General features: G+C 45.5%; 5 non-coding genes across 5 annotated transcripts; all 5 read right to left on the minus strand.

The window, feature by feature from the left end:
- Window positions 1-2993: 2993 nt before the first annotated feature.
- TRNAK-CUU (transfer RNA lysine (anticodon CUU)) lies at window positions 2994-3066 on the minus strand. Its single transcript has one exon. It is a non-coding gene; the product is annotated as a tRNA-Lys (tRNA).
- Window positions 3067-4041: 975 nt separating this feature from the next.
- TRNAM-CAU (transfer RNA methionine (anticodon CAU)) lies at window positions 4042-4114 on the minus strand. Its single transcript has one exon. It is a non-coding gene; the product is annotated as a tRNA-Met (tRNA).
- A 1239-nt stretch (window positions 4115-5353) lies between these two features.
- Window positions 5354-5426, minus strand: TRNAA-AGC (transfer RNA alanine (anticodon AGC)). The gene has a single exon. It is a non-coding gene; the product is annotated as a tRNA-Ala (tRNA).
- A 2039-nt stretch (window positions 5427-7465) lies between these two features.
- Window positions 7466-7538, minus strand: TRNAA-AGC (transfer RNA alanine (anticodon AGC)). The gene has a single exon. It is a non-coding gene; the product is annotated as a tRNA-Ala (tRNA).
- An 11744-nt stretch (window positions 7539-19282) lies between these two features.
- On the minus strand, window positions 19283-19355 carry TRNAK-CUU (transfer RNA lysine (anticodon CUU)). The gene has a single exon. It is a non-coding gene; the product is annotated as a tRNA-Lys (tRNA).
- Window positions 19356-24731: the final 5376 nt, after the last annotated feature.

Genomic DNA, 24731 nt, shown 5'->3' on the forward strand with positions numbered 1-24731 from the left:
AGAATTCAAATTCCTCTCACATGCTAAAGAATACCTGAACCCTTTTGATTAAACCACTTTAGTTGTTATAATGAGACCATATTTGAAAGCCATCTGTGATTTTTCTGTTCTTACTCTGCAATGACCTTGGCAATGACAAGTTAAAAATAAAATGTATGCAAATTTTATAATGGAGAATGCGGGCATCGATCCCACTACCTCTCGCATGCTAAGCGAGCGCTCTACCATTTGAGCTAATTCCCCTGTGTTTTTAATCTGCATAACATGAAAAAAGTAACCTCACTGCCTTCCACACTTTATTTGAAGTCCAATTGCCCATAACAGTGTTCAGTTCACTCCTAACTTATGCCTTACCTCCACTTATGGGATGTTTTACAGTTCAGGTTGGCCTGTTTACTACTCGAATATGAGTGATATTGTGGTGTGTTCATCTAGACTCATACCCTACCTAATCTTGAAGTTAAATTTCCCACCAATGAGAAACCAAGGGAGATACCATTTTTGATAGTTATTGCATGTCTAATGCAAGAATAATCACCAGATTATGAGAGTCCAGCAAAAATTACTCATTTTCGCCCAACGTGGGGCTCGAACCCACGACCCTGAGATTAAGAGTCTCATGCTCTACCGACTGAGCTAGCCAGGCTCCCACTTCAAGATGGTATGCAGACTAATCATTTTTTATGAAGGAAATCCATTCCTGGACAATTTTTGGGAGTTATTGCATGTCTAATGCAATATTAATCTCCATATTATGAGAGTCAATGCAATATTCAGGCAAAAATTACTCGTTTTCGCCCAACGTGGGGCTCGAACCCACGACCCTGAGATTAAGAGTCTCATGCTCTACCAACTGAGCTAGCTGGGTTCCCTCCTTAAGACAGTATGCAGACCAATCCCTTTTTGTGAAGAAAATCAAATCCTGGATATTCCTCTACTCTTGTTTTGCAAGGAAAGCCAGATTTATACATCCTTCAGAGGACAGAGTGTCAAAAAAAATAAGAGAAAATGAAAATGGAAGTTGTGAGAACTTCATTTCGAGATTGCATAAGAATTCAAATTCCTCTCACATGCTAAAGAATACCTGAACCCTTTTGATTAAACCACTTTAGTTGTTATAATGAGACCATATTTGAAAGCCATCTGTGATTTTTCTGTTCTTACTCTGCAATGACCTTGGCAATGACAAGTTAAAAATAAAATGTATGCAAATTTTATAATGGAGAATGCGGGCATCGATCCCGCTACCTCTCGCAAGCTAAGCGAGCGCTGTACCAATTGAGCTAATTCCCCTGTGCGTTTAATCTGCATAACATGAAAAAAGTAACCTTACTGCCTTCCACACTTTATTTGAAATCCAATTGCCCATAACAGTGTTTAGTTCACTCCTAACTTATGCCTTACCTCCACTTATGGGATGTTTTACAGTTCAGGTTGGCCTGTTTACTACTCGAATATGAGTGATATTGTGGTGTGTTCATCTAGTCTCATACCCTACCTAATCTTGAAGTTAAATTTCCCACCAATGAGAAACCAAGGGAGATACCATTTTTGATAGTTATTGCATGTCTAATGCAAGAATAATCACCAGATTATGAGAATCCAGCAAAAATTACTCATTTTCGCCCAACGTGGGGCTCGAAGTAACCTCACTGCCTTCCACACTTTATTTGAAGTCCAATTGCCCATAACAGTGTTCAGTTCACTCCTAACTTATGCCTTACCTCCACTTATGGGATGTTTTACAGTTCAGGTTGGCCTGTTTACTACTCGAATATGAGTGATATTGTGGTGTGTTCATCTAGACTCATACCCTACCTAATCTTGAAGTTAAATTTCCCACCAATGAGAAACCAAGGGAGATACCATTTTTGATAGTTATTGCATGTCTAATGCAAGAATAATCACCAGATTATGAGAGTCCAGCAAAAATTACTCATTTTCGCCCAACGTGGTGCTCGAACCCACGACCCTGAGATTAAGAGTCTCCTGCTCTACCGACTGAGCTAGCCGGGCTCCCACTTCAAGATGGTATGCAGACTAATCATTTTTTATGAAGGAAATCCATTCCTGGACAATTTTTGGGAGTTATTGCATGTCTAATGCAATATTAATCTCCATATTATGAGAGTCAATGCAATATTCAGGCAAAAATTACTCATTTTCGCCCAACGTGGGGCTCGAACCCACGACCCTGAGATTAAGAGTCTCATGCTCTACCGACTGAGCTAGCCGGGTTCCCTCCTTAAGACAGTATGCAGACCAATCCCTTTTTGTGAAGAAAATCAAATCCTGGATATTCCTCTACTCTTGTTTTGCAAGGAAAGCCAGATTTATACATCCTTCAGAGGACAGAGTGTCAAAAAAAATAAGAGAAAATGAAAATGGAAGTTGTGAGAACTTCATTTTGAGATTGCATAAGAATTCAAATTCCTCTCACATGCTAAAGAATACCTGAACCCTTTTGATTAAACCACTTTAGTTGTTATAATGAGACCATATTTGAAAGTCATCTGTGATTTTTCTGTTCTTACTCTGCAATGACCTTGGCAATGACAAGTTAAAAATAAAATGTATGCAAATTTTATAATGGAGAATGCGGGCATCGATCCCGCTACCTCTCGCAGGCTAAGCGAGCGCTCTACCATTTGAGCTAATTCCCCTGTGTTTTTAATCTGCATAACATGAAAAAAGTAACCTCACTGCCTTCCACACTTTATTTGAAGTCCAATTGCCCATAACAGTGTTCAGTTCACTCCTAACTTATGCCTTACCTCCACTTATGGGATGTTTTACAGTTCAGGTTGGCCTGTTTACTACTCGAATATGAGTGATATTGTGGTGTGTTCATCTAGACTCATACCCTACCTAATCTTGAAGTTAAATTTCCCACCAATGAGAAACCAAGGGAGATACCATTTTTGATAGTTATTGCATGTCTAATGCAAGAATAATCACCAGATTAATTGAGTCCAGCAAAAATTACTCATTTTCGCCCAACGTGGGGCTCGAACCCACGACCCTGAGATTAAGAGTCTCATGCTCTACCGACTGAGCTAGCCGGGCTCCCACTTCAAGATGGTATGCAGACTAATAATTTTTTATGAAGGAAATCCATTCCTGGACAATTTTTGGGAGTTATTGCATGTCTAATGCAATATTAATCTCCATATTATGAGAGTCAATGCAATATTCAGGCAAAAATTACTCGTTTTTGCCCAACGTGGGGCTCGAACCCACGACCCTGAGATTAAGAGTCTCATGCTCTACCGACTGAGCTAGCCGGGTTCCCTCCTTAAAACAGTGTGCAGACCAATCCCTTTTTGTGAAGAAAATCAAATCCTGGATATTTCTCTACTCTTGTTTTGCAAGGAAAGCCAGATCTATACATCCTTCAGAGGACAGAGTGTCAAAAAAAATAAGATTAAATGAAAATGGAAGTTGTGAGAACTTCATTTTGAGATTGCATAAGAATTCAAATTCCTCTCACATGCTAAAGAATACCTGAACCCTTTTGATTAAACCACTTTAGTTGTTATAATGAGACCATATTTGAAAGCCATCTGTGATTTTTCTGTTCTTACTCTGCAATGACCTTGGCAATGACAAGTTAAAAATAAAACGTATGCAAATTTTATAATGGAGAAAGCGGGCACCGATCCCGCTACCTCTCGCATGCTAAGCGAGCGCTCTACCATTTGAGCTAATTCCCCTGTGTGTTTAATCTGCATAACATGAAAAGTAACCTTACTGCCTTCCACACTTTATTTGAAGTCCAATTGCCCATAACAGTGTTCAGTTCACTCCTAACTTATGCCTTACCTCCACTTATGGGATGTTTTACAGTTCAGGTTGGCCTGTTTACTACTCGAATATGAGTGATATTGTGGTGTGTTCATCTAGACTCATACCCTACCTAATCTTGAAGTTAAATTTCCCACCAATGAGAAACCAAGGGAGATACCATTTTTGATAGTTATTGCATGTCTAATGCAAGAATAATCACCAGATTATGAGAGTCCAGCAAAAATTACTCATTTTCGCCCAACGTGGGGCTCGAACCCACGACCCTGAGATTATGAGTCTCATGCTCTACCAACTGAGCTAGCCGGGCTCCCACTTCAAGATGGTATGCAGACTAATCATTTTTTATGAAGGAAATCCATTCCTGGACAATTTTTGGGAGTTATTGCATGTCTAATGCAAGATTAATCTCCATATTATGAGAGTCAATGCAATATTCAGGCAAAAATTACTCGTTTTCACCCAACGTGGGGCTCGAACCCACGACCCTGAGATTAAGAGTCTCATGCTCTACCGACTGAGCTAGCCGGGCTCCCACTTCAAGATTGTATGCAGACTAATCATTTTTTATGAAGGAAATCCATTCCTGGACAATTTTTGGGAGTTATTGCAGGTCTAATGCAAGATTAATCTCCATATTATGAGAGTCAATGCAATATTCAGGCAAAAATTACTTGTTTTCGCCCAACGTGGGGCTCGAACCCACGACCCTGAGATTAAGAGTCTCATGCTCTACCGACTGAGATAGCCGGGCTCCCACTTCAAGATGGTATGCAGACTAATCATTTTTTATGAAGGAAATACATTCCTGGACAATTTTTGGGAGTTATTGCAGGTCTAATGCAAGATTAATCTCCATATTATGAGAGTCAATGCAATATTCAGGCAAAAATTACTCATTTTCGCCCAACATGGGGCTCGAACCCACGACCCTGAGATTAAGAGTCTCATGCTCTACCGACTGAGCTAGCCGGGCTCCCACTTCAAGATGGTATGCAGACTAATCATTTTTTATGAAGGAAATCCATTCCTGGACAATTTTTGGGAGTTATTGCATGTATAATGCAAGATTAATCTCCATATTATGAGAGTCAATGCAATATTCAGGCAAAAATTACTCATTTTCGCCCAACGTGGGGCTCAAACCACGACCCTGAGATTAAGAGTCTCATGCTCTACCGACTGAGCTAGCCGGGCTCCCTCCTTAAGACAGTATGCAGACCAATCCCTTTTTGTGAAGAAAATCAAATCCTGGATATTCCTCTACTCTTGTTTTGCAAGGAAAGCCAGATTTATACATCCTTCAGAGGACAGAGTGTCAAAAAAAATAAGAGAAAATGAAAATAGAAGTTGTGAGAACTTCATTTTGAGATTGCATAAGAATTCAAATTCCTCTCACATGCTAAAGAATACCTGAACCCTTTTGATTAAACCACTTTAGTTGTTATAATGAGACCATATTTGAAAGCCATCTGTGATTTTTCTGTTCTTACTCTGCAATGACCTTGGCAATGACAAGTTAAAAATAAAATGTATGCAAATTTTATAATGGAGAATGCGGGCATCGATCCCGCTACCTCTCGCATGCTAAGCGAGCGCTCTACCATTTGAGCTAATTCCCCTGTGTGTTTAATCTGCATAACATGAAAAAAGTAACCTTACTGTCTTCCACACTTTATTTGAAGTCCAATTGCCCATAACAGTGTTAAGTTCACTCCTAACTTATGCCTTACCTCCACTTATGGGATGTTTTACAGTTCAGGTTGGCCTGTTTACTACTCGAATATGAGTGATATTGCGGTGTGTTCATCTAGACTCATACCCTAGCTAATCTTAAAGTTAAATTTCCCACCAATGAGAAACCAAGGGAGATACCATTTCTGATAGTTATTGCATGTCTAATGCAAGAATATTCACCAGATTATGAGAGTCAATGCAATAATCCAGCAAAAATTACTCATTTTCGCCCAACGTGGGGCTCGAACCCACGACCCTGAGATTAAGAGACTCATGCTCTACCGACTGAGCTAGCCGGGCTCCCACTTCAAGATGGTATGCAGACTAATCATTTTTTATGAAGGAAATCCATTCCTGGACAATTTTTGGGAGTTATTGCATGTCTAATGCAATATTAATCTCCATATTATGAGAGTCAATGCAATATTCAGGCAAAAATTACTCATTTTCGCCCAATGTGGGGCTCGAACCCACGACCCTGAGATTAAGAGTATCATGCTCTACCGACTGAGCTAGCCGGGTTCCCTCCTTAAGACAGTATGCAGACCAATCCCTTTTTGTGAAGAAAATCAAATCCTGGATATTCTTCTACTCTTGTTTTGCAAGGAAAGCCAGATTTATACATCCTTCAGAGGACAGAGTGTCAAAAAAAATAAGAGAAAATGAAAATGGAACTTGTGAGAACTTCATTTTGAGATTGCATAAGAATTCAAATTCCTCTCACATGCTAAAGAATACCTGAACCCTTTTGATTAAACCACTTTAGTTGTTATAATGAGACCATATTTGAAAGCCATCTGTGATTTTTCTGTTCTTACTCTGCAATGACCTTGGCAATGACAAGTTAAAAATAAAATGTATGCAAATTTTATAATGGAGAATGCGGGCATCGATCCCACTACCTCTCGCATGCTAAGCGAGTGCTCTACCATTTGAACTAATTCCCCTGTGTTTTTAATCTGCATAACATGAAAAAAGTAACCTCACTGCCTTCCACACTTTATTTGAAGTCCAATTGCCCATAACAGTGTTCAGTTCACTCCTAACTTATGCCTTACCTCCACTTATGGGATGTTTTACAGTTCAGGTTGGCCTGTTTACTACTCGAATATGAGTGATATTGTGGTGTGTTCATCTAGACTCATACCCTACCTAATCTTGAAGTTAAATTTCCCACCAATGAGAAACCAAGGGAGATACCATTTTTGATAGTTATTGCATGTCTAATGCAAGAATAATCACCAGATTATGAGAGTCCAGCAAAAATTACTCATTTTCGCCCAACGTGGGGCTCGAACCCACGACCCTGAGATTAAGAGTCTCATGCTCTACCGACTGAGCTAGCCAGGCTCCCACTTCAAGATGGTATGCAGACTAATCATTTTTTATGAAGGAAATCCATTCCTGGACAATTTTTGGGAGTTATTGCATGTCTAATGCAATATTAATCTCCATATTATGAGAGTCAATGCAATATTCAGGCACAAATTACTCGTTTTCGCCCAACGTGGGGCTCGAACCCACGACCCTGAGATTAAGAGTCTCATGCTCTACCAACTGAGCTAGCCGGGTTCCCTCCTTAAGACAGTATGCAGACCAATCCCTTTTTGTGAAGAAAATCAAATCCTGGATATTCCTCTACTCTTGTTTTGCAAGGAAAGCCAGATTTATACATCCCTCAGAGGACAGAGTGTCAAACAAAATAAGAGAAAATGAAAATGGAAGTTGTGAGAACTTCATTTTGAGATTGCATAATAATTCAAATTCCTCTCACATGCTAAAGAATACCTGAACCCTTTTGATTAAACCACTTTAGTTGTTATAATGAGACCATATTTGAAAGCCATCTGTGATTTTTCTGTTCTTACTCTGCAATGACCTTGGCAATGACAAGTTAAAAATAAAATGTATGCAAATTTTATAATGGAGAATGCGGGCATCGATCCCGCTACCTCTCGCATGCTAAGCGAGCGCTCTACCATTTGAGCTAATTCCCCTGTGTTTTTAATCTGCATAACATGAAAAAAGTAACCTCACTGCCTTCCACACTTTATTTGAAGTCCAATTGCCCATAACAGTGTTCAGTTCACTCCTAACTTATGCCTTACCTCCACTTATGGGATGTTTTACAGTTCAGGTTGGCCTGTTTACTACTCGAATATGAGTGATATTGTGGTGTGTTCATCTAGACTCATACCCTACCTAATCTTGAAGTTAAATTTCCCACCAATGAGAAACCAAGGGAGATACCATTTGTGATAGTTATTGCATGTCTAATGCAAGAATATTCACCAGATTATGAGAGTCAATGCAATAATCCAGCAAAAATTACTCATTTTCGCCCAACGTGAGGCTCGAACCCACGACCCTGAGATTAAGAGTCTCATGCTCTACCGACTGAGTTAGCCGGGCTCCCACTTCAAGATGGTATGCAGACTAATCATTTTTCATGAAGGAAATCCATTCCTGGACAATTTTTGGGAGTTATTGCATGTCTAATGCAAGATTAATCTCCATATTATGAGAGTCAATGAAATATTCAGGCAAAAATTACTCTTTTTCGCCCAACGTGGGGCTCGAACCCACGACCCTGAGCTTAAGAGTCTCATGCTCTACCAACTGAGCTTGCCGGGGTCACTCCTTAAGACAGTATGCAGACCAATCACTTTTTGTGAAGAAAATCAAATCCTGGATATTCCTCTACTCTTGTTTTGCAAGGAAAGCCAGATTTATACATCCTTTAGGGGACAGAGTGTCAAATAAAATGAGAGAAAATGAAAATGGAAGTTGTGAGAACTTCATGTTGAGATTGCATGAGAATTCAAATTCCTCTCACGTGCTAAAGAATACCTGAACCCTTTTGATTAAACCACTTTAGTTGTTATAATGAGACCATATTTGAAAGCCATCTGTGATTTTTCTGTTCTTACTCTGCAATGACCTTGGCAATGACAAGTTAAAAATAAAATGTATGCAAATTTTATAATGGAGAATGCGGGCATCGATCCCGCTACCTCTCGCATGCTAAGCGAGCACTCTACCATTTGAGCTAATTCCCCTGTGTGTTTAATCTGCATAACATGAAAAAAGTAACCTTACTGCCTTCCACACTTTATTTGAAGTCCAATTGCCCATAAGAGTGTTAAGTTCACTCCTAACTTATGCCTTACCTCCACTTGTGGAAAAAGGTAGGGCTAGGACCTTTCTCAAGATTTGCCCGGCGCTAACCGCCCTTGTACCATTCAAATTTACCAAGCAATGAGGCAGGCGCCGGAGACCAGAAGGCAGGAAACAGAAGTTTTATTCCGACGGAGCAGAACACATCAGATCAGACAACAAGGTATCGTCTCGAGGTGCTCTAACAGCCTCTCGGAGGCCTGGCCTCTTATACACTGGTTTATGGCATGTGATCTCTCTTTATTACAATCAGAACATTGTGAAATAAGGAAAAAGACATCCCCGTAATCCTCGTTTCAATCCCACCCCCATATACCTTTACAATAGAGGTCCTCAACCCGCTGATAAGAGGAGGGGGTCATCACGCAGCTGAGTGTTTCGCCAAGTCTTAGGATGTGTGCGCCTGATCATATCCCAGGGGGTGGGGGGGCCCTGATCAACAGCGTGTCCTTTGAAGAGGGGCGACTCCATACAATGAGGGGCAGTAAATGGTATCTCCTGGTTTAGGCGATGGCCTCGGACCTGTGTGGACAGTCGGACACGGGGTAAGGGGTCATCAATGGAGTGGTATTCATGCCGCGTGGACAATTGAGCGCGGAGGGAAGGTTTATCAACAGAGGGGCATTCATGGGAGGAGAGGAGGTGCTGGTCAGGCGCTGGTGTGACTCCCAAGGACAGGGTCATGCAGAGGGGTTATGCTCATAAGGGGGAGGGAGGGGGAGCCAGGGTGCGCGGAGGATGCTTGCTGGGTCAGAGGGCGCGCTGGCGGTCGATCGTGGACAGAGAGACCATGTTACCTAAAATGGCTGTTATGCATGTTGTACGTGGGTAACAAGCTGGCGCAGACGATGTTTAGCCCGCAAACTAAAATTCCACAGTCCTCCCTTTTAACATGTCTCGCCAACTTGTCAGTTTGGATTTATCCCCATAAGGCCACGTATTTCGACTTCGTAGAGGGGACTCATGCGCTCAGTTCGGAAGTCCAAAGTCTTTGGGCACATACAGTTAGAAATGAAGCTGCACAAGGAGGGTAGACACTGAATACCCAAGCAACACCCACATAATATCGCAACAGGTATCAGCACGAAGGAAAACAACCTCCAACCCCAGTTCCTCAAAGTGTCCCAAAACCAGCTCCCAAGCGACCATCCTTCCTGCTCTTGGTGAACCTCCGAGGAAAGTCTGTGGAGGTGTTCAATGGCTTTGTAGACTGAAGGCGAGTTATCTGGCACGTATGTGCAGCAGCTGGATCCGATGATGCGGCATGCTCCTCCTCGGTCGGCTAGGACCACGACTAGGACAAGGCGGTTTTGAAGGGTCACAAGGCGGACCGCCTGAAGTTCCGCCGTGTTGTTGGCGAGGATGCCAGCCGTGATGTTGATCGTTGTTTCTACTGCCTGGGTCAGGTGTCGGATAGCGCGGCTGTTTGCCATGGGGCCCCACAGAGGAACAAGTCCCTTAGCTGCATCTAGGAACTGTGCTCCGGTGGAGTCGGCTTGTCCAATGTCATCTGCACGCCTCTGCCGGTGATGGTTGGCAGGGGCTATATATGTGGGTGGAAGAACGAAGGCAATGTAGCAGGTACCCTTCCAACCTTTCGGGAGCCAGGTGTAAGCTTTGGTGCCACACACAAAGTACATATTCGGGGAAGCAACAAAGGAAGGGGGGTCAACTGAGTCCAATGTTCTGGTGATTCGGCAGGAACTGTGACCCACCAGTTGCGTTCCCTGGCCTTCTAGGCACACAAGACCGGTGACATTGATAACAGACAGAGCCACAGTCAGAGTGGCGGTGGTTTGTTTTTGCAGATGAGAGAAGGTGGATCTAGCTGGATTGTGGAGTACCTGTACTTCAACACGTTCTTTGGCTGGAATGTCTTTAAGGAAGGTGGCGCCTGTGAGCGCAGGACACAGGGGAGCAGAAGTCTTTCCGGTTTTGTTCAGCCAGAACCCAGAGTAGAAGTGCGACACTGTCTGGCTGGAAGTGGCGTTGTCCTTGTGGCTCTCTTGCATGAGGATCAACCAGGCGAGGCAGGAGCCGTGAACTGAGAAAGGAGAAGGGATGAAGGGGATGGAGTGTCCAGTGGCATGCGGGAGCAACCCGCAGATCCAGCAGTTCGTAACATTTGCAGCAAGGTTGTGTTGGTGCAACAGTTGCACGAAGGAATTGTTCCAGAATTCCCTGTGCCTTTCTCGCAGCTGAGGCGACAGAGAGATTAGGTGATGTTCTTTCAGGGGTGTTGGTTGTGCAGTAGGTAGCAATGCCTCGTGAGCCGGAGTGCTTTCCTCCAGAATCCAGAAGGAGGTCATGAGGAGGAGGCAGAAGAGGAGGACAATAAAGAGGGCGATTGTCTTTGATTTGTGCAAATTGTCAGTCTTTGGGTCTCTATAGTGGGTATTTCCTGTTGCTTCCATCATCTTCTTATCTGGCGCTTCCATCATCTTCTTATCTGGCGCTTCCATCACCTTCAAGGGGGCTCGGTAGTGGGCAGAACCACAGACTTCGTTTAGCTTCTCTCCCGGTAACCCTTGATTGTGCTTAGGTCACCGTTCTGAGATTCAACTTGGTCCGTGGCCTACTTAGCCGAAACTCCCTCCTTTCGACGCAGGAAATACCCTTCCCTGGACGGCACAGTGGGATCAGAGAATTTCGCAAGTTCGAGTGCCTCAGTGTCGGGATAACAGTCCAATATTGGTCGATCTTTGCTCAGGAGCTCTTCTTGGGTGCTGACACCTTCTGTCGTGGCTAGGTTCGCAGAGACCTTCCGGCAATGATGCGCGTGCAGCCAGTGCTTCTTCCCCTCCACCCGAAGCGCCGTTCGGGTGGTAATCAGCACCTGCCAGGGGCCCGTCCACCGAGGCTCCAGACTCTTGGTCCGCTGGAAATTTCGTATTAGGACGAAATCTCCCGGTTGGATGTCGTGGTCGGGGCCCCTGGAAGCATCGGGGATGGCCTGCTGCACCTGTTGATGAATGACAGACAATGTTTTAGTTAACTTGCACAAATAATCAGATAGTAGGACGTCTGGGACATCATGAATGGAGGTCGGTTTGGGAGCAGTCCAGAGATTCATCGGTCGCCCAAACACGACCTCGTAGGGGGTCAAATGGTGCTTGGTGGGAGTGGAACGCATCGATAATAAGGCCAGTGGGAGGGCATCCGGCCAGTTAAGTCCAGTGGTGGCCACTATTTTTGACAATTTCAGCTTCAGTGTGGCATTATGGTGTTCCACCAGACCGGCGGATTGGGGGTGGAAGACCGCATGAAACCTTTGCTTCACCCCCAACCCCTTTAGGATTAGTTGGATAACCTCAGCTATGAAGTGGGGGCCATTGTCGCTCCATAAAATTCGACAAAGGCCATAGCGAGGGAAGAATTCCTTCAGTAGTACTTTGGCAGTAGTCATGGCAGTGTTGTCACGGGTTGGATAGGCCTCTACCCATTTGCTGAAGGCACATACGATGACTAGTACATACTTCAGGCTTTGGCATCTCTCTAGTTGGATGTAGTCCATCTGAAGGACCTCAAAGGGGTGATTGGGGGTCCCGAACCCTCCCCGGGGTACCACAGTTCCTTTCCCGGGGTTCTGTTGCAGACAGATAAGGCACTGCTGAACTAGGCGTCTGGCTGAGTCAGGGATTTTGTCGTTGTGCCAGACTTTGGAAATGAGTTCGATCATGGGTGCAGATCCTATGTGTGCGGGGGAGTGTGCCATCGTCAGTATGGGGATCAGATATGAGTCGGGCAGCAACCACTTGTTTGCATCCTTCGTTCGCCAGCAGCCCTCTTCCTCCTTCAAACCCACCCTTGCCCACTTAGTCAGCTCGTGAGGGGTGCTGGCCGACTGTATGTCTCTGATCATTACCCTTGTGTCACTCCATGTTTCTGCTTGTGACCTGGTCACATACATGCGTGTAACCGTCCTATTCTTAGCTGTGGTTCGTGCAGTGATGTCGGCCAATGCATTCCCTTGTCCGATTAAGTCTGTCACCCTTTTGTGTGCCTGACATTTGATCACCGCTAATCGTTTGGGGAGGAGAACTGCTTCAATCAGAGCGGAGACTAGATCTCCGTGGAGGATCGGGGTGCCGTGGGACGTCAGGAATCCCCTCTCCCTCCACAGGAGTCCAAAATAGTGGACCACCCCGAAGGCATACTGGCTGTCTGTGTATATGTTCGCGTGGTTCCCGTGGCTATGATGCAGGCTCGAGTAAGGGCTATCAGCTCTGCTGCCTGGGCAGATCGTTGTGTGATGCGGGCGGTTTCAACTACTGTTCGGGCTGTCGTTACTGCATAGGCAGCTGAAGTGGTGCCATCTGGGAGTTTGATGCATGAGCCGTCTACCCATAGCTCTCCATCGGGGTCAGTAAAAGCAGTGTCTCGGAGGTCAACCCTACTTCTTGTCTGTTCGTCCGTGAGGGTCACACAGTCGTGGATGGGAGGAACGTCGGGGTCGTTTTCAGGCAGGGGTAACAATGTGGCAGGATTCAAAGTCGTGCATCTCTTTAGTGTGATGTGGGGTGCAAGTAGCGTCAGTTCGTACCCCGTCAGTCGTGCGCTAGTCAGGTGTTGAGTCTTGGTTTGGTTCAGGAGAGTGTCGACAGCATGGGGTACTAGCACGATGAGGGAGTTGGAAAGTACGATTCCCTCGCTCTGACGGATAGAGACGGCAGCGGCAGCTACCGCTCGAAGGCAGGCAGGTAAGGCTCTGGCTACAGGATCAAGAGTGGCGGAGAAGTAGGCACAAGGGCGCTGCTTAGGACCAATTGGTTGAGTTAGGACAGACAATGCACACCCTTCCCTTTCGTGGGTGAAGAGGGAGAAGGGTTTGGAGTAATCCGGGGTTCCTAGGACAGGCGCTGAACAGAGGGCATCTCGTAGTTCCTTAAAGGATGCTTGACACTCAGGGGTCCAAGGGAGCGGGAAGGAGGCATCTTTGGTTAATAGGGCAAGTAGAGGTTTTATAATGAGACTGAAGTTAGGTAACCACTGTCTACAGAAAGAGGTTAGGCCAACCAAAGAGCGGACTTGCTTTTGTGTTTTTGGGATGGGGGTGTCTAGGATGGTTTGGATTCGGTCGGGCGTAAGTTTCCTTCCTTCTTTGGACAGGAAATGGCCTAGGTAAGTCACTTGTGGCTGGCAGAACTGCAACTTCTTTTTGGAGACCTTATGGCCATTTTCTGCAAGAAAGTGTAGGAGTTGGACAGTGGCTGTTGTGGCAAGTGGGGTGGTGTCGGCCGCCAAAAGGATATCGTCAACATATTGGATCAACACCACTCCATCTGGTAGCTGAAAGGCATCCAGCTGCCTTTTGAGGGCCTGGCTGTAAATGCTGGGACTTTCAGTGTACCCCTGGGGAGCTCTACAAAATCGGTACGAGCGGGATTTTAAAGTGAAGCCGAAGAGATAACAGCTGTCTGGATGGATGGGGGATAGAGAAAAACGCGTTCTTAAGGTCGATAACAGTGAAGGTGGTGGCAGTGGACGGGATGAGGGTCAGAATGGTGGTGATATCGGAGACTACAGGATATTGGGGTACAACCACTTCGTTAATCTCTCGTAAGTCGATGATGAAGCGGTACGCTTTCTCATCTCCTTCATCTTGCTTCTTAACAATAGGTAGGATTGGGCTGTTGCAGACGTTGCTAACCACCTCTTCAACCACTCCTGCATCTACCAGAGACTGAATGATCGCTACCAGTGCCTTCTCACCCTCTGGCGATATCCGATATTGCGGGAGTTTCGGGAGCATAGCGTCCTGTCGTACAGTTATGTGAATAGGATCAATCATCATTCGCCCCACATCAGAGTCATTTTTGGCCCATAGGTACGGAGGCAGGGTGTCAAGCAGGGACAGATCAGCGTCAGTTATGGAGCACATGTGTCGTGGGGGACGGGATCTGGGCATGTCTGGGTTGTCGTACAGGATGACTCGTATTCCATCTGGGGAACACCTAATGGTAGCTCGAAAATGTTTCAGTAAGTCAATGCCCATAATGGCGTCAGGGGAGTTGGAGGAGAGCAGAAATGTCGCGTCAGTGGTGTTGTTTTCTAGGTCAAAGGTAATAGGTACGGACAGGGGGTTAGTGGAGGGCGTTCCATCGAAACCTATCGACGTTATGTGTGAGCCAGACAAGGGTGCCCTTGGAATCAGTCATTTTGATAACACACTACGTGTCGCCCCAGTGTCTACCAAGAATGGAGACTCTGTACCCAGGACCTTAGCGGTGACATAAGGACCTTGCTGGTCAACACAGAGCTCGACTGGATCCCTCCCTTGCCCCTGGCAGTCCTATGCAAAGTCGGGGGCATTTTCACCTTCGGACAGCTGATATTGGTTCTGCCGAGGACGGTCAAATGTGTTCAATCTCCCTGATCTGTCATTGTTGGTGTCGTTAGTGTGCCCTCGTCCTTGTACTCTATTTCTCGGCCCTCCTGCCACATCCCTGGAGTCCCTATTTCTATTCATCTCTAGTAGAACCGGACACTGGGATTTCCAATGGCCGAACCCTTTGCAGAAGGCGCATTGGTCATTGCTAATGTCTCTACGTCCAGTGTGAGGTGTTGGGGTGTGATCTTTAGAAGGTAGATCTCTGGGGGTGGTTGATTGGTAGTTCCCCCTTTGGTGTTCTCGTCCTACCGTTATACCTTGTATCTGGGCTAGCATTACCCTTTCTTTTAAATCTTTCTTCTTTTTCTCGGACGCCCTATCACTCTCATTCTTTTGGTGTTCGTAATACTGAGCCATCTGAAGGATAGCTGCGGGTTTGGAGGCCCCCCAACTACTCTCGCTCGTCTGCAGCTTTTGGGAGACTTCTTGTGTTAGGCCTTTTACGTAATTTTGTACAAACAGGTGCTGTCCGGTTGCGGTGGTCATGTCTTGGCCACTGTAGTCGGAGAACACTGTCTCGAATCGGGAGAAGTATTCTGACACATCTTCCTGCGGTTTCTGTCGACAGGCCGTGACTATCGACCAATCTACCTTTCTTTCTGGGATCAGCGTCTTTAATTTCTGGACTAGTTTGTCTGGGAGTTCCAGTATGTCTTTCACTGGTTTCCTTCCAGGTTCTCGTTGTCTATCTAGTTTACCGAGTTGGTCCCAGGTATGTCCAAACAGATCCGTGTGGTCAGCCTTCCGGATTTGCTTCCACACGTCAGCTGGCAGGCATAACCCAAAGAACAAGTCAATGTCCGCTAAAGTCATTATTGTCGAACCCAAGGCTGTGCCTAATTCGGTATAAAATGCTGTCGGGTTCTTTCTTAAATCGGGCAGGGTTTGTTTGAAGGTTAGGATATCTTGTCGGTCCCATGGTTGGTAAACCCAATTGTACACAACCCTCCCTTTTGCATCTGCATCATTAATATCATCGCTCGTTCCCTTGCCACGTGGCGGGATCCAGTAAGGGGCCGCTTCTCTGATAGGCATCATAGTATTGGCTACTTCTACCGAGGTCGTTTCAGGGACTGTAACCTTGGCTTCTGGTTTCTGTTCCGTGAGATGGCGGAGGACCTCAAGTATCTGCATGAAGAGTTCCGCCACCTCACATTCAGTCCCATCTCCAACATCAATCTTCCTATACAGCGTTGTTAGTTTAGCGGGACCCTTACTTTGATACCTATCTTCATATGCGTTCAGGGTGTGGTAGCTGAATCGCAAGATGAAATGCCGTCTGTGGCTGTCGGCATGTGAATTATATACGCTCATTGTGTAATCTTCGCTCTCCCTTCGTTCTACTAATGTCTTTGCTATTTTATTGATCCCATCCCGCTCATTTTTGCTCAACCTATTTGGTCTGGCTGGTGGTTGTTTGCTAGCCTCGGGGTCGTCTGACGATGTTGTTAATGTGGCTGGTGCAGAGGCCGCGAGGGCTGGTGCACTAGCGCTAAGGTCACTTTCGCTCGCACTCGGGGCTTGCAAGCTTTGTTGGCAGGGGGCATATGGAGGGGGCATGTAGATGATTGGGGGGCCTAGCAGTAACTCATCGTTCGCCCGTTGTTTGGAGGGCAATTCAGGGTAGAGCGCAGAGGGGGTCCTAACAGGACATTGGCCTGTCGACCCTGATTCTTGGTTTTGTGTAGCTTCCTTTCTTTCTTTTATTTCTTCTTCTAGTTGCTTTGCGGCCAGGTGGGCTGCCTTTCGTAATTCTTTCCCTATTTTTGCTTCTTCTCTTTTCTTTCGTTGTTCCGTTTCTTTGCGCCACATGCCGATACTGTCGAGCATAGTGGGCGTAGTTTTATTTTTCTGGAGCGCTATTTCTAATGCTTTTATCTTATGATCATCAAAGGAACCTATCAGTGGCCACTGACTTTCAGGGTTCTTTTTTGTATATTTATGCCATATTTTAGTGTAAGCTATAGCGACTAGTCCATACTTAGTGAACATGTCCTTATTAGGGGTGCCCTCCAGTGGAGCCGGATGGTTCATCTCTAATAAGCGGTCCGGGCTAAACAGGCTACCAACCAGTGGGGAGAAGATAGGCATGACGGATTACAACGGGGACAAAAGTCTGCACTACCTATCTTATCACGGCGGGCAAAGACTAGACAGAATATTTCTATTCTCCGTTGTTTGCCGGCGGTGAATACCTCAAACGAACCAATACCGAACAATCGGTCAATCAAACAATCAGTGGGGAGAATAAGTGGGCACGAAAAGTTATCGTTACCCACTCTTTCTCTACCTGCAAAGAGAGACCTTGTTCTTCCCTGTTTGGAGACAAAGAATCTCCAGACAATAATCCACGAACGACAGTTCGGGAAACAGTGGGGGAGGAAGATAGGCACGACGGATTACAACGGGGACAAAAGTCTGCGTTACCTATCCTTCACTGTTTGCAAAGAGAGAGCCTGTTGTTTTCTCCGTTTGCAGACAGCGAATCTCCAGAGGTTTCAACAAAGCGTAATACTAGTATTATCCAAACAAAACAATCTTTTCTCAATTCGTCGCGTTTACACGACCTTACCCGGACCGCATGGACGGTTTCCTGTCCTCTGGATCCAGCGCCCGATCGTCCTCTCTCCTTCGTGATGTTCGTGGCACTCCTGATGGTTCCCAGTCAGGACCGTAGATCACTCGAGAGAGGTCTGTTCAGAACTAGTGAAGGTCGGATGATCGGCTGTCAGACGAGGGTCTATCGGACACGAGCTCTTCCCGATCGTTGCAGTCGTTCACTCTGTCGTCGGGACCTCTCCCACTGGATCCACGTGTCGCTGATGGGCCCCACAGTGGGCGCCAATTGTGGAAAAAGGTAGGGCTAGGACCTTTCTCAAGATTTGCCCGGCGCTAACCGCCCTTGTACCATTCAAATTTACCAAGCAATGAGGCAGGCGCCGGAGACCAGAAGGCAGGAAACAGAAGTTTTATTCCGACGGAGCAGAACACATCAGATCAGACAACAAGGTATCGTCTCGAGGTGCTCTAACAGCCTCTCGGAGGCCTGGCCTCTTATACACTGGTTTATGGCATGTGATCTCTCTTTATTACAATCAGAACATTGTGAAATAAAGAAAAAGACATCCCCGTAATCCTCGTGTCAATCCCACCCCCATATACCTTTACAATAGAGGTCCTCAACCCGCTGATAAGAGGAGGGGGTCATCACGCAGCTGAGTGTTTCGCCAAGTCTTAGGATGTGTGCGCCTGATCATATCCCAGGGGGTGGGGGGGCCCTGATCAACAGCGTGTCCTTTGAAGAGGGGCGACTCCATACAATGAGGGGCAGTAAATGGTATCTCCTGGTTTAGGCGATGGCCTCGGACCTGTGTGGACAGTCGGACACGGGGTAAGGGGTCATCAATGGAGTGGTATTCATGCCGCGTGGACAATTGAGCGCGGAGGGAAGGTTTATCAACAGAGGGGCATTCATGGGAGGAGAGGAGGTGCTGGTCAGGCGCTGGTGTGACTCCCAAGGACAGGGTCATGCAGAAGGGTTATGCTCATAAGGGGGAGGGAGGGGGAGCCAGGGTGCGCGGAGGATGCTTGCTGGGTCAGAGGGCGCGCTGGCGGTCGATCGTGGACAGAGAGACCATGTTACCTAAAATGGCTGTTATGCATGTTGTACGTGGGTAACAAGCTGGCGCAGACGATGTTTAGCCCGCAAACTAAAATTCCACACACTTATGGGATGTTTTACAGTTCAGGTTGGCCTGTTTACTACTCGAATATGAGTGATATTGCGGTGTGTTCATCTAGACTCATACCCTACCTAATCTTGAAGTTAAATTTCCCACCAATGAGAAACCAAGGGAGATACCATTTTTGATAGTTATTGCATGTCTAATGCAAGAATATTCTCCAGATTATGAGAGTCAATGCAATAATCCAGCAAAAATTACTCATTTTCGCCCAACATGGGGCTCGAACCCACGACCCTGAGATTAAGAGTCTCATGCTCTACCGACTGAGCTAGCCGGGCTCCCACTTCAAGATGGTATGCAGACTAATCATTTTTTATGAAGGAAATCCATTCCTGGACAATTTTTGGGAGTTATTGCATGTCTAATGCAAGATTAATCTCCATATTATGAGAGTCAATGCAATATTCAGGCAAAAATTACTCGTTTTCGCCCAACGTGGGGCTCGAACCCACGACCCTGAGATTAAGAGTCTCATGCTCTACCGACTGAGCTAGCCGGGCTCCCACTTCAAGATGGTATGCAGACTAATCATTTTTTAAGAAGGAAATCCATTCCTGGACAATTTTTGGGAGTTATTGCATGTCTAATGCAATATTAATCTCCATATTATGAGAGTCAATGCAATATTCAGGCAAAAATTACTCATTTTCGCCCAACGTGGGGCTCGAACCCACGACCCTGAGATTAAGAGTCTCATGCTCTACCGACTGAGCTAGCCGGGTTCCATCCTTAAGACAGTATGCAGACCAATCCCTTTTTGTGAAGAAAATCAAATCCTGGATATTCCTCTACTCTTGTTTTGCAAGGAAAGCCAGATTTATACATCCTTCAGAGGACAGAGTGTCAAAAAAAATGAGAGAAAATGAAAATGGAAGTTGTGAGAACTTCATTTTGAGATTGCATAAGAATTCAAATTCCTCTCACATGCTAAAGAATACCTGAACCCTTTTGATTAAACCACTTTAGTTGTTATAATGAGACCATATTTGAAAGCCATCTGTGATTTTTCTGTTCTTACTCTGCAATGACCTTGGCAATGACAAGTTAAAAATAAAATGTATGCAAATTTTATAATGGAGAATGCGGGCATCAATCCCGCTACCTCTCGCATGCTAAGCGAGCGCTCTACCATTTGAGCTAATTCCCCTGTGTGTTTAACCTGCATAACATGAAAAAAGTAACCTTACTGCCTTCCACACTTTATTTGAAGTCCAATTGCCCATAACAGTGTTAAGTTCACTCCTAACTTATGCCTTACCTCCACTTATGGGATGTTTTACAGTTCAGGTTGGCCTGTTTACTACTCGAATATGAGTGATATTGCGGTGTGTTCATCTAGACTCATACCCTAGCTAATCTTGAAGTTAAATTTCCCACCAATGAGAAACCAAGGGAGATACCATTTCTGATAGTTCTTGCATGTCTAATGCAAGAATATTCACCAGATTATGAGAGTCAATGCAATAATCCAGCAAAAAATACTCATTTTCGACCAACGTGGGGCTCGAACCCACGACCCTGAGATTAAGAGACTCATGCTCTACCGACTGAGCTAGCCGGGCTCCCACTTCAAGATGGTATGCAGACTAATCATTTTTTATGAAGGAAATCCATTCCTGGACAATTTTTGGGAGTTATTGCATGTCTAATGCAATATTAATCTCCATATTATGAGAGTCAATGCAATATTCAGGCAAAAATTACTCATTTTCGCCCAACGTGGGGCTCGAACCCACAACCCTGAGATTAAGAGTCTCATGCTCTACCGACTGAGCTAGCCGGGTTCCCTCCTTAAGACAGTATGCAGACCAATCCCTTTTTGTGAAGAAAATCAAATCCTGGATATTCCTCTACTCTTGTTTTGCAAGGAAAGCCAGATTTATACATCCTTCAGAGGACAGAGTGTCAAAAAAAATAAGAGAAAATGAAAATGGAAGTTGTGAGAACTTCATTTTGAGATTGCATAAGAATTCAAATTCCTCTCACATGCTAAAGAATACCTGAACCCTTTTGATTAAACCACTTTAGTTGTTATAATGAGACCATATTTGAAAGCCATCTGTGATTTTTCTGTTCTTACTCTGCAATGACCTTGGCAATGACAAGTTAAAAATAAAATGTATGCAAATTTTATAATGGAGAATGCGGGCATCGATGCCACTACCTCTCGCATGCTAAGCGAGCGCTCTACCATTTGAGCTAATTCCCCTGTGTTTTTAATCTGCATAACATGAAAAAAGTAACCTCACTGCCTTCCACACTTTATTTGAAGTCCAATTGCCCATAACAGTGTTCAGTTCACTCCTAACTTATGCCTTACCTCCACTTATGGGATGTTTTACAGTTCAGGTTGGCCTGTTTACTACTCAACATCAATCTTCCTATACAGCGTTGTTAGTTTAGCGGGACCCTTACTTTGATACCTATCTTCATATGCGTTCAGGGTGTGGTAGCTGAATCGCAAGATGAAATGCCGTCTGTGGCTGTCGGCATGTGAATTATATACGCTCATTGTGTAATCTTCGCTCTCCCTTCGTTTTACTAATGTCTTTGCTATTTTATCGATCCCATCCCGCTCATTTTTGCTCAACCTATTTGGTCTGGCTGGTGGTTGTTTGCTAGCCTCGGGGTCGTCTGACGATGTTGTTAATGTGGCTGGTGCAGAGGCCGCGAGGGCTGGTGCACTAGCGCTAAGGTCACTTTCGCTCGCACTCGGGGCTTGCAAGCTTTGTTGGCAGGGGGCATATGGAGGGGGCATGTAGATGATTGGGGGGCCTAGCAGTAACTCATCGTTCGCCCATTGTTTGGAGGGCAATTCAGGGTAGAGCGCAGAGGGGGTCCTAACAGGACATTGGCCTGTCGACCCTGATTCTTGGTTTTGTGTAGCTTCCTTTCTTTCTTTTATTTCTTCTTCTAGTTGCTTTGCGGCCAGGTGGGCTGCCTTTCGTAATTCTTTCCCTATTTTTGCTTCTTCTCTTTTCTTTCGTTGTTCCGTTTCTTTGCGCCACATGCCGATACTGTCGAGCATAGTGGGCGTAGTTTTATTTTTCTGGAGCGCTATTTCTAATGCTTTTATCTTATGATCATCAAAGGAACCTATCAGTGGCCACTGACTTTCAGGGTTCTTTTTTGTATATTTATGCCATATTTTAGTGTAAGCTATAGCGACTAGTCCATACTTAGTGAACATGTCCTTATTAGGGGTGCCCTCCAGTGGAGCCAGATGGTTCATCTCTAATAAGCGGTCCGGGCTAAACAGGCTACCAACCAGTGGGGAGAAGATAGGCATGACGGATTACAACGGGGACAAAAGTCTGAACTACCTATCTTATCACGGCGGGCAAAGACTAGACAGAATATTTCTATTCTCCGTTGTTTGCCGGCGGTGAATACCTCAAACGAACCAATACCGAACAATCGGTCAATCAAACAATCAGTGGGGAGAATAAGTGGGCACGAAATGTTATCGTTACCCACTCTTTCTCTACCTGCAAAGAGAGACCTTGTTCTTCCCTGTTTGCAGACAAAGAATCTCCAGACAATAATCCACGAACGACAGTTCGGGAAACAGTGGGGGAGGAAGATAGGCACGACGGATTACAACGGGGACAAAAGTCTGCGTTACCTATTCTTCACTGTTTGCAAAGAGAGAGCCTGTTGTTTTCTCCGTTTGCAGACAGCGAATCTCCAGAGGTTTCAACAAAGCGTAATACTAGTATCATCCAAACAAAACAATCTTTTCTCAATTCGTCGCGTTTACACGACCTTACCCGGACCGCATGGACGGTTTCCTGTCCTCTGGATCCAGCGCCCGATCGTCCTCTCTGCTTCGTGATGTTCGTGGCACTCCTGATGGTTCCCAGTCAGGACCGTAGATCACTCGAGAGAGGTCTGTTCAGAACTAGTGAAGGTCGGATGATCGGCTGTCAGACGAGGGTCTATCGGACACGAGCTCTTCCCGATCGTTGCAGTCGTTCACTCTGTCGTCGGGACCTCTCCCACTGGATCCACGTGTCGCTGATGGGCCCCACATTGGGCGCCAATTGTGGAAAAAGGTAGGGCTAGGACCTTTCTCAAGATTTGCCCGGCGCTAACCGCCCTTGTACCATTCAAATTTACCAAGCAATGAGGCAGGCGCCGGAGACCAGAAGGCAGGAAACAGAAGTTTTATTCCGACGGAGCAGAACACATCAGATCAGACAACAAGGTATCGTCTCGAGGTGCTCTAACAGCCTCTCGGAGGCCTGGCCTCTTATACACTGGTTTATGGCATGTGATCTCTCTTTATTACAATCAGAACATTGTGAAATAAGGAAAAAGACATCCCCGTAATCCTCGTGTCAATCCCACCCCCATATACCTTTACAATAGAGGTCCTCAACCCGCTGATAAGAGGAGGGGGTCATCACGCAGCTGAGTGTTTCGCCAAGTCTTAGGATGTGTGCGCCTGATCATATCCCAGGGGGTGGGGGGGCCCTGATCAACAGCGTGTCCTTTGAAGAGGGGCGACTCCATACAATGAGGGGCAGTAAATGGTATCTCCTGGTTTAGGCGATGGCCTCGGACCTGTGTGGATAGTCGGACACGGGGTAAGGGGTCATCAATGGAGTGGTATTCATGCCGCGTGGACAATTGAGCGCGGAGGGAAGGTTTATCAACAGAGGGGCATTCATGGGAGGAGAGGAGGTGCTGGTCAGGCGCTGGTGTGACTCCCAAGGACAGGGTCATGCAGAAGGGTTATGCTCATAAGGGGGAGGGAGGGGGAGCCAGGGTGCGCGGAGGATGCTTGCTGGGTCAGAGGGCGCGCTGGCGGTCGATCGTGGACAGAGAGACCATGTTACCTAAAATGGCTGTTATGCATGTTGTACGTGGGTAACAAGCTGGCGCAGACGATGTTTAGCCCGCAAACTAAAATTCCACACACTTATGGGATGTTTTACAGTTCAGGTTGGCCTGTTTACTACTCGAATATGAGTGATATTGCGGTGTGTTCATCTAGACTCATACCCTACCTAATCTTGAAGTTAAATTTCCCACCAATGAGAAACCAAGGGAGATACCATTTTTGATAGTTATTGCATGTCTAATGCAAGAATATTCTCCAGATTATGAGAGTCAATGCAATAATCCAGCAAAAATTACTCATTTTCGCCCAACATGGGGCTCGAACCCACGACCCTAAAATTAAGAGTCTCATGCTCTACCGACTGAGCTAGCCGGGCTCCCACTTCAAGATGGTATGCAGACTAATCATTTTTTATGAAGGAAATCCATTCCTGGACAATTTTTGGGAGTTATTGCATGTCTAATGCAAGATTAATCTCCATATTATGAGAGTCAATGCAATATTCAGGCAAAAATTACTCATTTTCGCCCAACGTGGGGCTCGATCCCACGACCCTGAGATTAAGAGTCTCAAGCTCTACCGACTGAGCTAGCCGGGCTCCCACTTCAAGATGGTATGCAGACTAATCATTTTTTAAGAAGGAAATCCATTCCTGGACAATTTTTGGGAGTTATTGCATGTCTAATGCAATATTAATCTCCATATTATGAGAGTCAATGCAATATTCAGGCAAAAATTACTCATTTTCGCCCAATGTGGGGCTCGAACCCAAGACCCTGAGATTAAGAGTCTCATGCTCTACCGACTGAGCTAGCCGGGTTCCCTCCTTAAGACAGTATGCAGACCAATCCCTTTTTGTGAAGAAAATCAAATCCTGGATATTCCTCTACTCTTGTTTTGCAAGGAAAGCCAGATTTATACATCCTTCAGAGGACAGAGTGTAAAAAAAAATAAGAGAAAATGAAAATGGAAGTTGTGAGAACTTCATTTTGAGATTGCATAAGAATTCAAATTCCTCTCACATGCTAAA

This window comes from Lissotriton vulgaris, chromosome 1_1 (genome assembly GCF_964263255.1).
Source record: "Lissotriton vulgaris chromosome 1_1, aLisVul1.2, whole genome shotgun sequence".
Classification (NCBI taxonomy): Eukaryota; Metazoa; Chordata; class Amphibia; order Caudata; family Salamandridae; genus Lissotriton; species Lissotriton vulgaris.